The following is a 16,313-nucleotide window of genomic DNA, read 5'->3' on the forward strand; positions in this document are numbered from 1 at the left end:
GGTGTTGGAGAGCCGAAGGGATAACAACCAATCAGAGGACAGCGATGGTTCAAGAACTACCCAATCAGCAGGAGGAGGGGTAGGCCCCCGAGGAAAACTCGTGACTCGGGCCTCGGCGGCTGTGAGGGTGGTGAGTCCGGCGAAGCGCGAGAAAGGCGGAAGTGCCTTGACTTAAAGCAGCCTTCCCTGCCTGGCCTTTGGGGCTGCCCTGCCCGTGGACTGCCACCTATGCGGAGACTCAAGTGCCATAGCCGGAGGTGAGGGCGGCAACGGATCGATCGGTTGACTGAGGCAAGCTGCTTAGGTTTCCTGTGAACCCCCGTTTGCTCGTTTGTGAAATGGGAACGAGAATCCTACACTGCTTCCTTCGCAGTCTCCTTGGGAAGACTGAATCCTTTCACGGCTGTGTACTGGCTTTATTAAAAATTTTGTATTTGTTAATTGATTCACCCAGCCTGGATTACTTTCTCTTGTAGAGCCGCCTGACTTAAACGTAATTAAAAATTCCTGCAAATCCACTCTGGTTTTTCAACCCCACCGTATGTTTATAAAAGGGCGAATATCCCTCCTTTCCAAAGCCCTTTTGCAGCCAGTACATCTTTCTAGGGCTAGACAGAAGTTTCTAGAACTACAACACTGCTTAGGGATCACCTAGGAATTTCATATTGGAACAGGCCCCCGTCTGGGAAGGGATTTAGCACGCAGGGAGTGGTCAAGAGGAAACCCAGGTCTTCTGGGCACCTCGGTAATTGTACAGCCTCTTGTATGTACATATTTATGTCAGCTGAGGAAAACAGGAGCTTTCTGTAAAATTCGTTCAGTATTTTACATCAGGGGATTTTGTCTACACCATAGAAATGATAATGGGTGATCACTGTTATCGAGCTCTTGCCGAGATAAGCAGTGGCCAACAGGAGGATCTTTCTCCTTCACCACCACCCCCTCAAAAGGAAAAAAGCAAAAGTCAACCAGCGATCAAAGAAGTCTCCAGAGATAGCAAGGGACAGGAAAGTGGTTTTTTAAAATACACATGTAGCTTTAATGACAAAAAGTGGTAATTATTTGCTTAAAACATGTATTTTTAGTCATTTTCAGTATGGAACATAGGACAGTTTTGAAGAAAAACATTTAAGAAACTTAAAATTCTAGGGCCTGCAATTCACTCAGTTTTCTTCTCCCTCTTCTTGTTTAATGCTCATCCCTAACGTAAATTATCCACAACATAGGAAGTAGTTTCACATTCATCTTTTCCTTGAAACAATCTCTCCTGCCCTGGGCGGAGGATAATGGGAAAGGATGACCATGAAAGAGTCTAAAGAGGGCAACTGTTGAATGCTGAGGGACAGACAGCACTCACTCCTGAAAGTAAATCCATACAGCTGAAGACAAGTGTGGAGTCAACTCAGGGAGGACTTGAGTACCCAGGTGAGGATTATTCCTGAATTTCAGGGGGTATAAGGAGCCTTTGAAAGACTTTAAGCAGGCAATAACTTAGAACCCTGTTTTGAAAGAATCTTCTGGCAGCTCAGGCAGTGTAAGCGTATGAGAGGGTTCGGAAAGCAGGGAGTTCAGTTAGGAAAGGTGCTGCAGTGAACCTGCAGTGGTTCAGGAGAGGACAGGGGCCAAGGATGATATTTCAACAGAGCTCCTGTGGAAGGAAAATAATGGAGGTAATGTACAGAGCACTTGGGAAGTGACAGCATTTAGGAGGGAAGAGATTCACAGACAATATTTTTTTTTTAAAGATTTAATTTAGAAAGAATCTGAGCTGGGGGGAGGGGCAGAGGGAAAGGGAGAATCTCAAGCAGACTCCCTGCTGCTGAGCGTGGAGCCTGCCATGCGGGGCTCAATCTCAAGACCCTGAGATCATGACCTGAGCAGAAAGGTTTGACTGAGCCACGCAGGTGCCCCCACAGACAATGTTTATAGCTTAGAAAACCACGAACAGAAATAGGACAGGAAAAGCCAGTTGAGTAGGATGAGGCAAGAGATGAAGAGTTCAGTGTGACTTCTTACTGAGCACAAGGGACCTTTTAGATAATTGAGGCGTTCAACAGGATATTGGAAATCAGTCTGACATTTAGGAAAGAAGGCTCTAATTCTAGCAATGGTGGGCAGAATTGCCTACAGCCAACTCTTTGCTGCAAATAACCAGAAAAGTTGGGCAAGAAGTTTTCAAAATCTCTGAAGGCATCAGAGGACTACCAAAGCAGTGAGGAATTGTGGGCCCAAGTTCTAGGAGAGGAGGGTAAGCCAAGAAAAACGATCCTAACGTTTCAAGCCACTTTTTCTGTCAAGGAGATTGTTAGTTCTAAGAGCTGAGAAGCTGAGTAAAGCTTTCAGTAAACAAGGCTGGGAGGAGGGGCGCCCGGGTGGCTCAGTTAAGTGTCTGCCTTTGGCTGGGGTCGTGATCCCAGTCGCCTGGGATCGGGCCCTGAATCGGGCTCCCTGCTCAGTGGAGAGCCTGTTTCTCTCTTTGCCCTTCACCCCACTCGTGCTCTCTCTCAAATAAATAAATCTTTGGGGTGGGGGAACAAGGCTGGGAGGAGAAAATAGTTGAGGGCTTACCAAAAAGGAAGGACCCTGTTAACTACCAGGTTTTTAGTTGGGATCAAGATGAAAATCGACTGAAGCAGAGCTTTGAGTCCTGTAATTCCTTGATTGAATTAAAATGATCCAAGCTTTCTAGTGTCTTTAGCCTAGAGCTGCCTGCCGGAAGCAACAGTAAATTCTAATAGAAAAAAATTCATCGAAAAATAAACATGAAAAGACAACATGCTCAGAGACATTGTGAGAGACAGACTTAGAATAGAAATTCCAGAGGATTCAGATAATGGATTTATCAGACCTAGGTTTTAAAATAGCTGTGCTTGAGCTAAAGAAATTAAAATAGAGAATTTCAACAGTTTAAAAATGTGAGAACTAAAATTTAGAGTATCTGTTATTAATTCAGTGGATAAATTTAAGAGTGGATTAGACATGGCTGAAAAGAGAATTAGGGAACCAGAAGATAAGCAGAAGAGTATCGAGGCTGAACACAGAAAGGAACGTAAGAAAACATATGGGATATGAGGGATAGGTGTTGGGTTTTTTTTTTTAAGTTTTTATGTATTTTAGAGAGATAGTGGGTGCATGTGCTCACAAGGGAGCAGGGGGGGGGGGGGGGGGGGGCGAAGACAAAGGGAGAGAATCTCAAGCAGAATTCATGCTGCAGGCAGAGCCAGATGCAGGGCTCAATCCCACGATCCCAAGGCTATGATCTAAGCCAAAACCAAGAGTTGGAGGCTCAACTGACTGAGCCACCCACGTGCCCCAGGAATAGGTTTTATAAACATGTAATTTTAGCTAGAAGGAGAGGAGAGAATGGAGCAGTGTTAGAAGATAAAACGGCTAAGAATTTCCCAAAATTGATGAAACCAAGCCACAGTTTTAAGAATCCATGAACTCCAAGCAAGATAAAAAATACCCTCCCAACAAAATGTAATGAGCACTGGGTATTATATAAGACTGATGAATCACTGACCTCTACCTCTGAAACTAATAATACATTATATGTTAATTAATTGAATTTAAATAAAAAACAAAAATACCCTCCCTAAAACAATTTAAAAAAAATTGACAGGCCTCTTGTGCATTTTTAAATTGACATCTTAATTTTTTCATAACGTAGTTGCAAAGATGTAATTTCTAATATATTGTAAATATTGATCCATTTAAATAAAATTGTTGCATTGCTCATTAAATGTATCCAATGGTGTCTTCATGATTTGATACTATTATCCATTAAAAAAAATACATTGCAAAGCCTTTTATTAACACTAAAAAATTTCAGATTCTTACTTTCGCTCCTTGAACACATACTGTCATTACAACAATTGCCCCTAAATTCTATCCCATTAGAATGTTTTTGTGCTTGACTTTTTTTTTAAAGATTTTATTTATTTTAGAGATAGCAGAAGGAGGAGCAGAGGGAGAGAGACAAGTAGAATTCGCACTGAGTGTGAAGCCCCATGCAGGGCTCGATCCCACAACCCTGAGATCATGATCTGAGCAGAAATCAAGAGTTGGACACTCAACCAACTGAGCTACCCAGGCACCCCAGCTTGAAAGACTTCTATTGATCAATGTATCATACTTATTTGTAACAATGTAATATAAATATAATTGACTTTTTGAAAATATCCCATAACCATAAGGCTCTGTTAAAATTCTGTTTTGGATTGACATAATTATTAGTAGTATACATTTTAATCAAAACAGCAAAATATTCCAGAAAATGTCATAATTATTAAATATAAAATGTAAAATTTTATTAGAAATTCCTGTCTTAAAAAGCTAGATGGGCTTGTATTATCTATTACTGTGTAACAAATTATCTTAAAACTTAGCACCTTAAGGTAACAAACTTATTATTTCCCAGTTTCTGAGGGTCAGGAATCTGGGCAGGCTTACCTGGGGTTCTGACTCGGGCTCTCTCAGGAGGTTGTAGTCAATCTACTGGCAATGTCTGCACTCATTAAAATCTTGATGGGGATAGGATAACCACTTCCAAGGTCACTCACATGGCTGTTGGCAGGAGCTGTTGGCTCCTTGCCACATGAGCCTCTCCAAAATGTTGCTTAGGACACGGAAATTGGCATTCTCCAGAGTGAGTAATCCAAGAAAAAATGACCAAGACAGAGGCATGGTATCTTTTAATAGTTTTATTGAGATACATTTCACATCCCATACAATTCACCCATGTAAAGTGTACAATTCAATGGCTTTTAGCATATTCACAGAGTTGTGCATCCATCACCACTATTTTCATTACCCCCAAAGAAATTTTACACTCCATCTTCTCAAACCCTCTAACTCTAGGCACTAAGTTTCTACTTTTTGTCTCTATAAGTTTGCCTAATATGGACATTTCATGAAAATGGAATTATACAATAGGTGGTTCTTTGTGACTAACCTCTTTCACTTAGCATAATAGTTACAATGGTTGTCCATGTTATAGTACATATCAATACTTTGTTTCTTTTGATGATTGAATAATATTCCATTGTGTGGCTATATCTCATTTATCCATTTATCAGTTGATGGACATTTGGGTTTTTCTACTTTTTGACTATTATGTATGAACACTCATGTACAAGTTTTTTATGCATATGTTTTCATTTCTCTTGAGTATATAAACCTAAAATGAAATTAATGGGGAATATACCCCATATATATTACTAGGTCATATGGTAACTCCACGTTTAATCATTTGAGAAATTACCATACTGTTTTCCAAAGCTGTTAAACCATTTTATATTCCCACCAACATTGTATAAGGTTTCCTTTTTTTTTTTTAAAGATTTTATTTATTTATTTGACAGAGAGAGACACAGCGAGAGAGGGAACACAAGCAGGGGGAGGGGGAGAGGGAGAAGCAGGCTTCCCGCGGAGCAGGGAGCCTGATGCAGGGCTCGATCCCAGGACCCTGGGATCATGACCTGAGCCGAAGGCAGACGCTCAACAACTGAGCCACCCAGGCGCCCCTAAGGTTTCCTTTTTTTTTTTTCCACATCCTCACCAACACTTATTTTTATTATAGTGATTCTGGTGGGTATGAAGAAGCATCTCATGGTTTTGATTTGCATTTCATTGAAGGCTAATGATACTGAACATCTTGTCATGGACTTATTTGCCATCTGTGCATCTTTTTTTGAGGAAATGTCTATTCAGATCCTTTGCCCATCTTTTAATTTTTCTTTTTTTTTTTTTGCTTTTTATTGTTGAGTTGTAAGAGTTCTTTATGTATTCTAAATACAAATTCCTTGTCAGATATATGCTTTCCAAATATTTTCTCAATTGTGTCTTTTCACATTCTTGATGGTGTCCTTTGAGGCACACTTTTTTTTTTTTTAATTTGATGATGGTTATTTGTGTTTTTGGAGTAATATCTAAGAAACTATTGCCTATCCAAAGTCATAAAGACACCTATGTGAGAATGATACTATTTTTAATTCAAAATCTGGAATAAAAATGGGGTCACTGAAAATTTAAACACATTATAAAGTTCAAAAGAAGATATACAGGGGCGCCTGGGTGGCTCAGTTAAGTGTCTGCCTTCAGCTCAGGTCATGATCCCAGGGTCCTGGGATCGAGTCCTGCATCAGGCTCCTTGCGCAGTGGGGAGTCTGCTTCTCCCTCTCCCTCTGCCTGCCACTCTCCCTGCTTGCACTCTCTCTCTGTCAAATAAATATATAAAATCTTTTTAAAAAAGGAAGACATACAAACAATTGTATGTTAATAACTTTGAAAGTTTAAATGAAAAATTCCTAGAACATGTAACTTAAAAATAACACAAGGAGAAATAGAATTAAATATTCCTATAACTAGTAAAACCAGTTTAATAAACCAAAATCCTTCCCACAAAGAAAACTCCATTTGCCTTCATCAGTGAAACTTCTTGTCTTCACAAATTCTTCCAGAGAATTTTAAAAAAGAGAATACACTCCAACTGGTTTTATGGTAAGCACAGTCTTGATACAAAATCCAAAACAGACAGTAAGAGAAAGGAAAATTACAGGCAAAATCATTCATGAATATAGTTGAAAAAACCATGAGTGGGAGTGAGATGGAGTAAGCACATTCCTCCTGGTCTTTCCCACTGAATGCAGCCATAAAACCTAGCCAGAGTGCATGGAGCAGAAGCTATTTGAGGACTCTGGAGAGTAAATAGTGGCAGGCAAATTGGGGAAGAAGACCAAAAAATATGAAGCACTGAACTGGCAATGAGTTCATTATTTTTTATCCTCTGGTTATCCTGCCACTTGGCTTCAGACATGGGCACAGTTACGAAAGTGCGTGGCAGACAGAGTAGGCTAAGCAAAGCTCTAGCTTTCTAGTGGAGAACCAAAAAGAGGAATCTCAGGGAAATGAACAGTACAAGGGAAATCACAGAGAGGGAGCACCTTGGGGAAGTGACCCTGTAAAATTGTTTACAAACCCCTGGGCTCAGCCCTCAGCTGTAATTAGGTTGACGTGGTCTTAATCAGCACCTAACTTTTGAGAACCGAATTTTCCACCGTCCAGGTCCCAGACTGTCCACTGGGTGGCGCACATGTGGAATAGATCTGAACACCATTGCAAAGTCTGAAAATTGAAATGAAATTCTAACCACAGTCCACAAGAGTGGTTTGGAAAACTTATGGCCTGAATCTAATTAGGTTAAATGCATACTAATACAAAAATATCAACATTCTTCATATGATTTAAACAAGAGCCAGAGTTTCATAGCCTAACATTCAAAACGTTTAACATATATTCTTAAACTTGGCAGATGAATAATTAATTGGCATGTGAGTAAGGAAAATCTCAACTCACAAATAAAGACAGTTAACACATGTCAATACAAAGAGAACTTAGATATTGGAATTGTGACACATACTTTAAAGCAGCTATTATAAAAATGCTCTAAGAATTGTAAACACCCTTGGAACAAACGGATAACTAGAAACCTTCAGTAAGGAAATAGAAAATACAGAGAATAATAAAATGGAAATGTTAGGACTGGAAAGTAAGAAAACCCAGAAATTAAAAACTCACTGGATATATTCCAAAACAGAACAGAGATGACAGAAAAGTAAGTGAACATAACAATGAGTAAAAATAGGTCTGGAAAACAGTGAGAAAAAATAAAACCCAAAAAGATCCCCAGGGACCTGTGGAACAATAAAAAAAGTCCAGCATTTGTTCCATCAGACTTCCAGAAATAAAAAAGGGTGCAGAGCTGGAAAAAATGTTTGAAGTAATAACAGCTGAAAACTCCCCAAATTTGGCAAAGAACATAAATCTACATATGCAAAAAGCTCTGTGAACTCCAAACCAGATAAAGCCAAAGAATTTTATCCCCATATACATCATAATAAAGCTGCTGAAAACTAAAGAAACTAAATCTTCCACGTGGCCAGACAAAAATAACACATTCCTAACAGAGAAGCAATGATTTGAATGAATGCTGAAATCTCGTCAGAAACCATGAAGGCCAGGGGCACCTGGGTGGTGCAGTCAGTTAAGCATCTAACTCTTTATTTCGGCTCAGGTCGTGATCTTGGGGGCTCAGGTCATGATCTTGGCGTCATGGGATCAACCCCGCACTCAGCAGGAGTCTGCTTGAAATTCTCTCTCTCTCTTTCCCTCTGCCCCTCTCCTCGCTCATGTTCTCTCTCTCAAATAAATAATACATACATAAAATCTTTCTTTTTAAAGACTTTATTTATTTGAGAGAGAGAATGAGATAGAGAGCATGAGAGGGGAGAGGGTCAGAGGGAGAAGCAGGCACCCCGCTGAGCAGGGAGCCTGATGCAGGACTCGATCCCAGGACTCCAGGATCATGACCTGAGCCGAAGGTACTTGCTTAACCAACTGAGCCACCCAGGCGCCCCATACATACATAAAATCTTAAAAAAAAAGAAAAAGAAAGAAAAAAGAAACCTGAAGCCCAGAGGAGGTGGCACGACATTTTTAAGGTGTTGAAAAAAGGAACTATCAAGCCAGAATTTTCTATCCAGTAAAAATAACCTCCAGGAATGAAGACAAAATAAAGACATTCTCAGAAGAAGGAAAAGTAAGAGAATTCATGGCCAGTTGACATGCTCTAAAAGAACGGCTAAAGGAAGTTCTTCAGAGAAGGGAAATGACACCAAAATGAAAGCTAGAACATCAGGAATGAAGGAAAAGCAACACAAATGATAAGCATCTGGGTAAATATAATAGACCATTCTTTTTCTCTTGAGTTTTTAAAAATAAGCTTGATAGGGCGCCTGGGTGGCTCAGTCGTCAAGCGTCTGCCTTCGGCTCAGGTCGCGATCCCAGGGTCCTGGGATCGAGCCCCATATCGGGCTCCCTGCTCCGCGGGAAGCCTGCTTCTCCCTCTCCCACTCCCCCTGCTTGTGTTCCCTCTCTCGCTATCCCTGTCTGTCAAATAAATAAATAAAATCTTTAAAAAATATATGCTTGATATTTGAAAGCAAAAAAAATCAGTGTCTGATGGGGTTTTCAATGTGTGTAGATGTAATGTATAAGATAATTATAATATAAAGGGCAGGGCGCCTGGGTGGCTCAGTTGGTTAAGCGACTGCCTTCGGCTCAGGTCATGATCCTGGAGTCCCTGGATCGAGTCCCGCATCAGGCTCCCTGCTCGGCAGGGAGTCTGCTTCTCCCTCTGACCCTCCCCACCATGTGCTTTCTCTCTCTTTCATTCTCTCTCTCTCTCTCTCTCAAAAATAAATAAATAAATAATCTTTAATATAAAGGGCAAAGGTAAAGGGACCTATATGGAGTAAGGTTTTTATTTCCACTTGAAGTAGTAAAATATTAATTTTAAATAGACTATGAAGTTCAGTATATATATCGTAATCCCTAGAACAACCACTAAAAACTTTATACAAAGAGATATTGTCAAAACACAGTAAATTAAAATGGAATACTAAAAAATATTCAAATAACCTAAAAGAAGGCAGGAAAGAAGGCGGAGGAATGAAAAAGAGGGGGAAAATGGAAAATGAATAATAAAATGATAGACCTAAATCCAAACATATCAATAAGTGCCATAAAATGTAACTGTTTTAAACACACCAATACAAAAATCAGAGTTTGTTAGAATAGCAAGATATGAACCAATTATAGTCTGTCTATAAGAAACTTCAGGATGATATAGGTAGATTAAAAGTAAAAGGATGGAAAATTATAAACCATGCAAACACTAATATCAGAAAAGTAGACTCAAAGCAAGGAAAATAACAGGGGATGAAGGTGTATATTACCTAATTATAAAAGGGTCAATTCACCAAGAAAACATTAAAATCCTAGATGTGTATGTAAGTAACAACAATTACTTCAAAATACATGATGCAAAAACTGACAGGATGAAAAGGAGAAACAAATACACAATTATAGTTGGGGACTTCAACACTCAGAAAAATCTGTAGAACTAGTAGAAAGAAAATCAACAAGGATATAGAAGAACTGAACAACACCATCAACCAACTGTATCTAATTGACATTTATAGGACACTCTATTCAACAATAACTAGATATATATTTTTTTCCAAGTGTACACGGGACATTCATCAAGACAAACCATATCTGGGGTCATAAAACAAACCTCAACAAATATTAAAAGAACTGGGAAAAAATAGTGTATGCTCTCTGACCATAATGGAATTAAAGTAGATATGATGAACAGAAAGATATAAAGAAAATTCTAAAACTTTGGAAATTAAACAAAACACTTCTAAATAATCCATGAGTCAAGTCTCTAGGGAAATTAGAAAAATATTTTTAACTGAATGAATGAAAATACAAATATAAAGTTTGTGGGATGTACTTAAAGTAGTTTTTAGAGTAAAATTTATAGTAGTAAATGCTAGTATTAGAAAAGAAAGGTCTCAAGTAAATAAGCTTCCACTTTAAGAGACTAGAAATAAAGCAAATTAAACCCAAAGCAAGCAGAAGAAACAATAAAGGGCATAAATCAATAAAGTTGAAAACAGAGAAATAGAGAAAATTAATGAAATCAAAAGCTGGTTCTTGGAAAAAAATCAATAAAATAAATCTCTAGCAAGACTGAAAAGAAGAGAAGACACAAATTACTGGCATCATGAAGTACTCTGCAACATGAAAAGGATAATAAGAGAATATTATGAACACTCTGGGTACATAAATTTGGCAATGTAAGTGAAATGGACAAATTCCTGAAAGCCACAAACTACCAAAACTCATCAAAGATGAAATGGTAATCGGAATAGCCCTATGACTAAAAAATCGAATTTATAGTTAAAAACCTCTCCCCAATGCAAAAAAAACCAAAACCAAAACAAAACAAAAACAAAAAAACAACAGCAACAAAGCAGAACAGAACAAAATGAAAAACCAACAACGACAACAACAAAGCAAAACAAAACTCCAGGACTAGATAGTATTGTCAGCCAGTTCTACCAAATATTTAAGGAAGTAACCACCAATTCTAAGCAATATCTCCTGAAAAAAGAGAGAGAGAGAAAAGGGAACACTTCCCAACTAATTTTATGAAGCAAGCATTACTCTGGTACTAAAACTAGGCAAAGGGAGTCCAAAAAAAGAAAACTATGGATCAATATCCCCTAAGAACATAGATGCAAAAATCCCCCAACAGAATACAGTCCCCAACTTAATGATGGTTCAATGTGTGATTTTTCAACTTTATGATGGTGCAAAAGCAATACTCATTCAGTAGAAACTGTTTGAATTTTTTATTTTGATCTTTTCCCAGGCTAGTGATACGTGGTACAATACTCCTTAGTGGCGGTAGCTCCAGATCACAAAAATAAACAACCGATACACTTAGAACCATTTGTACCCATACAACCAATCTGATTTTCACTTTCAGTAGCCAATAAATTACATGAGATATTCAACACTTCATTATAAAATAGGCTTTGTGTTAGATGATTTTTTCCAACTGCAGGCTAAGGTAAGTGAGCATGTTTAAGGTAGGCCAGGCTAAGCTATGATGTTTGGTAGGTTCGGTGTATTAAATGCATTTTTGACTTGGATATTGTCAACTTAAAATGGGTTTATCAGGACATAACCCCACTGTAAGTTGAGAAAGATCTGTATTAGCAAATTGAATCCATCAACATATTAAAAAGAACAGTATATCATGACAAAATGGAGTTTATCCCAGGATGCAAAACTGGTTCGATATTTGAAAAACAAATCAATGTAATCCACCACATTCACAGTCTAATGAAGAAAAATCATGTAATTTACACAGAAAAAAATTTTGACAAAATTCAATACCTACTTATTATAAAGACTCATCTATGAAAAACCTATCATATTAATGATAAATTTGACATATTAATGGTGAAAACTGAAGGTTCTTCCCCTCAGATTAGTGACAAGTCAAGAATATTCCTTCACCGGGACGCCTGGGTGGCTCAGATGGTTAGGCATCTGCCTTCGGCTCAGGTCATGATCCCAGGGTCCTGGGATCGAGCCCCACGTGGGGCTCCCTGCTCAGCGGGGGGCCTGCTTCTCCCCTTCCCTCTGCTTCTCCCCTTGCTATATTCTCTCTCTCTGTATCTCTGTGTCTCGAACGAATAAATAAAAAAAAACTTAAAAAAAAAGAATATTCCTTCACCACTCCTGTTCAATATTGCATTGGAAGTCCTAGCCAATATAGTAAGATAAGAAAAAGAAAAAGAAGGCATATTGGAGCGGAGGTGGGCAGGGAGGGTGGGTAAAATAGGTGAAGGGGATTAAAAGTACACTTATCATAATGAGCGCTGAGTAATGTATAGAATTGTTAAATCACAATATTGTATACCTGAAACTAGTATAACTCTGTATGTTAACTGTACTGGAATTAAAATTAAAAACTGAATTTAAAAAAAGGCATACAGATTGCAGAGGAAGGAATAAAGTTGTCCCTATTTGCAGATGACATGACTGTCTACTAGAAAATTTCAAGAAATCTACCCAAAACACTCCTAAAATTAATAAGTGAGTTTAGCCAAGTTGCAAGACATATGGTGAGCACACAAAAATCAATCATATTTCTCTATACTAGCAATGTGTGGTTAGAAACTAAAAATTTTAAAATACCATTTATGATAGCTTCCTATGATAATTTTACAAGTAAAATAAAAATGAGTGACTATATGGCAAATGAAATCCAGCAATACATAGAAGGAATTCTATAGTTACTAAGTCTAGTAATTATATAAAAATATACAGTATTTTATATAAAACTATGTTATATGTCATAGCCAAGCTTGAATGGTTTTGCATTGACAAATTAATAAAAGTGACTTGTCCTAATTAATAGATTAAAGATGAAAACCTGTGCTCATTTCACTAGATGCAGAAAAAAATATTCAATAACATTAACTATCACAATAAAAACTCTTAGTGAACTTGGAATAGAGGAAATTTCCTTAAAGAAATAGAAAGTCATTATATGTAATATAATTGTGTATTTGGAAAGTACAGAAATATCTACAAATAAATTATTTAAAAATTATTTACATATTCTGGATACAAGTCCTTTGCCAGATAGGTGATTTGCAAATATTTCCTTCAATATGTGGCTTGTCTTTTCATGCTCTTAATAGTATATTTCCCAGAGCAAAAGTTTTTCAGTTTTTAAAAGATTTTATTTACCTATTTGACAGAGGGAGAGAGCGAGCGAGAGCACACAAGCAGGGGGAGCAGCGCACAAGCAGAGGGAGAGGGAGAAGCAGCCTCCCAGCTGAGCAAGGATCAGGGGACTCGATCCCAGGACCCTGGGATCATGACCTGAGATGAAGGCAGACGCTTAGCTGACCGAGCCACCCAGGTGCCCAAAAGTTTTTCATTTTGATGAGGTCCAATTTATCAATTTTTAAAAGGGATCATGCTTTGGATGTCATATCTAAGAAATCTTTGCTTAACTCCAGGGTACAAATATTTTCTCCTATGTTTTCCTCTAAAAGTTTTGTAGTTTTGCTTTTTACATATTCATATTACATGATTCATATTAGTGGAGAGAAAATATTTACCACATGTACAACTGATAAAAGGCTCACATCCAGAATATGTAAAGATGTCCTACAATTTGCTAAATACAAATCAATATACAAAAACCAGCTATATTTCTAAATACCAACTATAAAAAGAGGAAATGAATTTTTAAAAGGATATTATAAGGTATACTTACATGTGTGTGTACAAATTTTTAAATGTCAAGTACCTAGAAATAAATCTAACAAAAGTATGTGAGACCTCTACAAAGTGAAGTATAAAACTTTGTGAGAAATTAAAGAAGACTCTCTAAAGTGGAGAGATACACCACGTTCATGAGTTTTACAAAATTGATATTGTAAATATATCAGATTTCTCTAAACTGATCTATAAATTTAGCACAATCACAACCAAAATCCCAACAGGTTTTCTGTGGATCTTGATGGTCTAATTCTACTAATCTAAACTGTGTAGGATGTGATAAAGCTTTGGTAATGTCAGTAACTGCTGCCTGTGGTATTGGTATAAGATCAGAAAAATAAGAACTAGGAGAGCTCATAAACACATTTCTCTATAGGGACATGTGATTGACAACAAAGGTCACACTGCAGAGAAGTGGAAAATTGATTGGACAGTTATATTCCCACATGGGAACCTTGTGACCCCAAGGTAGAGAATATTTTCTCCAATTATCAAAGAGCAGTAACCAAAAAGGAAAAAACAAATAGGACTAATTACAATTAAAATATACCATGAAGAGTGAAAAGACAAGCCACAGAGGGGAAGAAGATATTTACCACATATGTAACTGATAAAGGGTTCATATCCAGAATGCATTAAGAATTCCAGGGACACCTGGGTGGATGTCAGTTAAGCGCCCACTCGTGATTTTGGCTCAGGTCATGATCTCATGAGTCATGGGACTGAGCCCTGTGTCAGGTTCCACACTCAGCGGGGAGTCTGCTTGAAGATTCTGTCCCTCTGCCCCTCCCCCAGTTCTTCCTCCCTCTAAAATAAATAAATAAATCTTAAAAAAAAAAAAAAACCCACATTGAGGGACGCCTGGATGGCTCAGTCAGTTAAGCATCTACCTTCGGCTCAGGTCATGACCGAGTCTGGCATCAGGCTCCTTGCTTGGGCAGGGAGCCTGCTTCTCTCTCTGCCTGCCACTCCCCCTGCTTGTGCTTGCGCTCTCTCTCTGACAAATAAAAAGATCTTTTTTTTTTTTTAAAGATCTTATTTATTTGTTCGACAGAGAGAGAGACATAGCCAGAGAGGGAACACAAGCAGGGGGAGGGGGAGAGGGAGAAGCAGGCTTCCCGCTGAGTAGGGAGCCTGACGTGGGGCTCGATCCCAGGACCCTGGGATCATGACCTGAGCCGAAGGCAGATGCTTAACGACTGAGCCACCCAGGTACCCCCAAATAAATAAAATCTTAAAAAAAAACAACCACATTGAGATACCACTTAATATCTAATTGGCTATAATTTAAAAGCCTGAGAATACCAAGTAGTGGCAAGCGTGTAAAACAACAGAAGTTCTCATATACTGCAAATGACAATGTTAATTAACAATCACTTTGCAAAAATAATTTGCAAATTATCTTACAAATAAGAGAGCAATCCCACTACTAGGTATATGCCCTAGACAAACTTGGTACATGTACACCGAGTACACTCACAAGAACAGCATTGCTTGTAATCGCCCAAACTGCAAACAACCCAGATGTCCATTAACAGGAGAATGGATAAGGAAAATGACATGTTCATATGACAGAATAGTATACAGATGTGAAATGGATGGAACTAAACCTACATACAACAACATGGATAAATTATAAAACATATCTTTGAGCAAAAGAAGCCAGGCACAAGATAATTCATACTGTACAATTTTCTTGTGAAGTCCAAAAACAGGTTGAACTTATCTATACATGAGAAATGCCTATTTAGATAATAAAACTATAGAGAAAATCAGGAACATATTATCATAAAGGTCACAGGGGAGAGAAGAGCTTATAATCAGGAAAGCGGCCAGAGAGCTTTTGAGGTCTTGACAATGCTCTATTTCTTGTGCTCAATAGTAGTTACATGGTTACTTACAATATTTACAATAATTTGTTAAACTACATAGTTATGTATCATTGCTTTTGTGTGTTGTATTCACAATAAAAAGGGTTTATTTAGCATGTCATATTTCTTATATGACACAAGAAATTTCTCAATAAGCAGTCTAACTTACATGGGATATATTTACTTTTCTCAATAAGCATTCTAACTTACATGTGATATATTCACTTTTGTTCAAAGCTGTAAAGATGTAACACTGATCTTTTGGAAGTAAATGTGGAATGTTTTATGTCATCCTTTAAATGGTATAAAATAGGCAACTAGACGTGGGATAACGGAGCTCCTTCTCACTAATGAGAAAGGTGAAAATGCAAAGCATACTTTGTCCTAGGTATTTTCTAAAATACTTTTAACAAATCTTCAATATTCAAATTCGAAAATAAATGGGTAGGTAGGAAAGCATAGACTTGCCATGATTCTGTGGCCAGAATGAAATCATACACTATGGCTGTCGATATTTCTGGGCCACACTGTCTTTGTTTTGTCCTCCCAGAACCCTTCCTCAGGAAGAATGCTTTCTCTGACAACAGCTCAGAGTGGAAGAGGCAAGGTTATTAAACAGCTCTCATAAAATAAGCCCATGGGAAGATGCTCCGGCATCATTAGCCATCAGGGAAATGTCAGTCAAAACCACAATGAGATACCACTTTGCTCTCAGTAGGATGA

This window comes from Callorhinus ursinus, unplaced genomic scaffold (assembly GCF_003265705.2).
Source record: "Callorhinus ursinus isolate GAN/ISIS: 27379988/994484 unplaced genomic scaffold, GSC_fseal_2.0 scaffold42, whole genome shotgun sequence".
Classification (NCBI taxonomy): domain Eukaryota; kingdom Metazoa; phylum Chordata; class Mammalia; order Carnivora; family Otariidae; genus Callorhinus; species Callorhinus ursinus.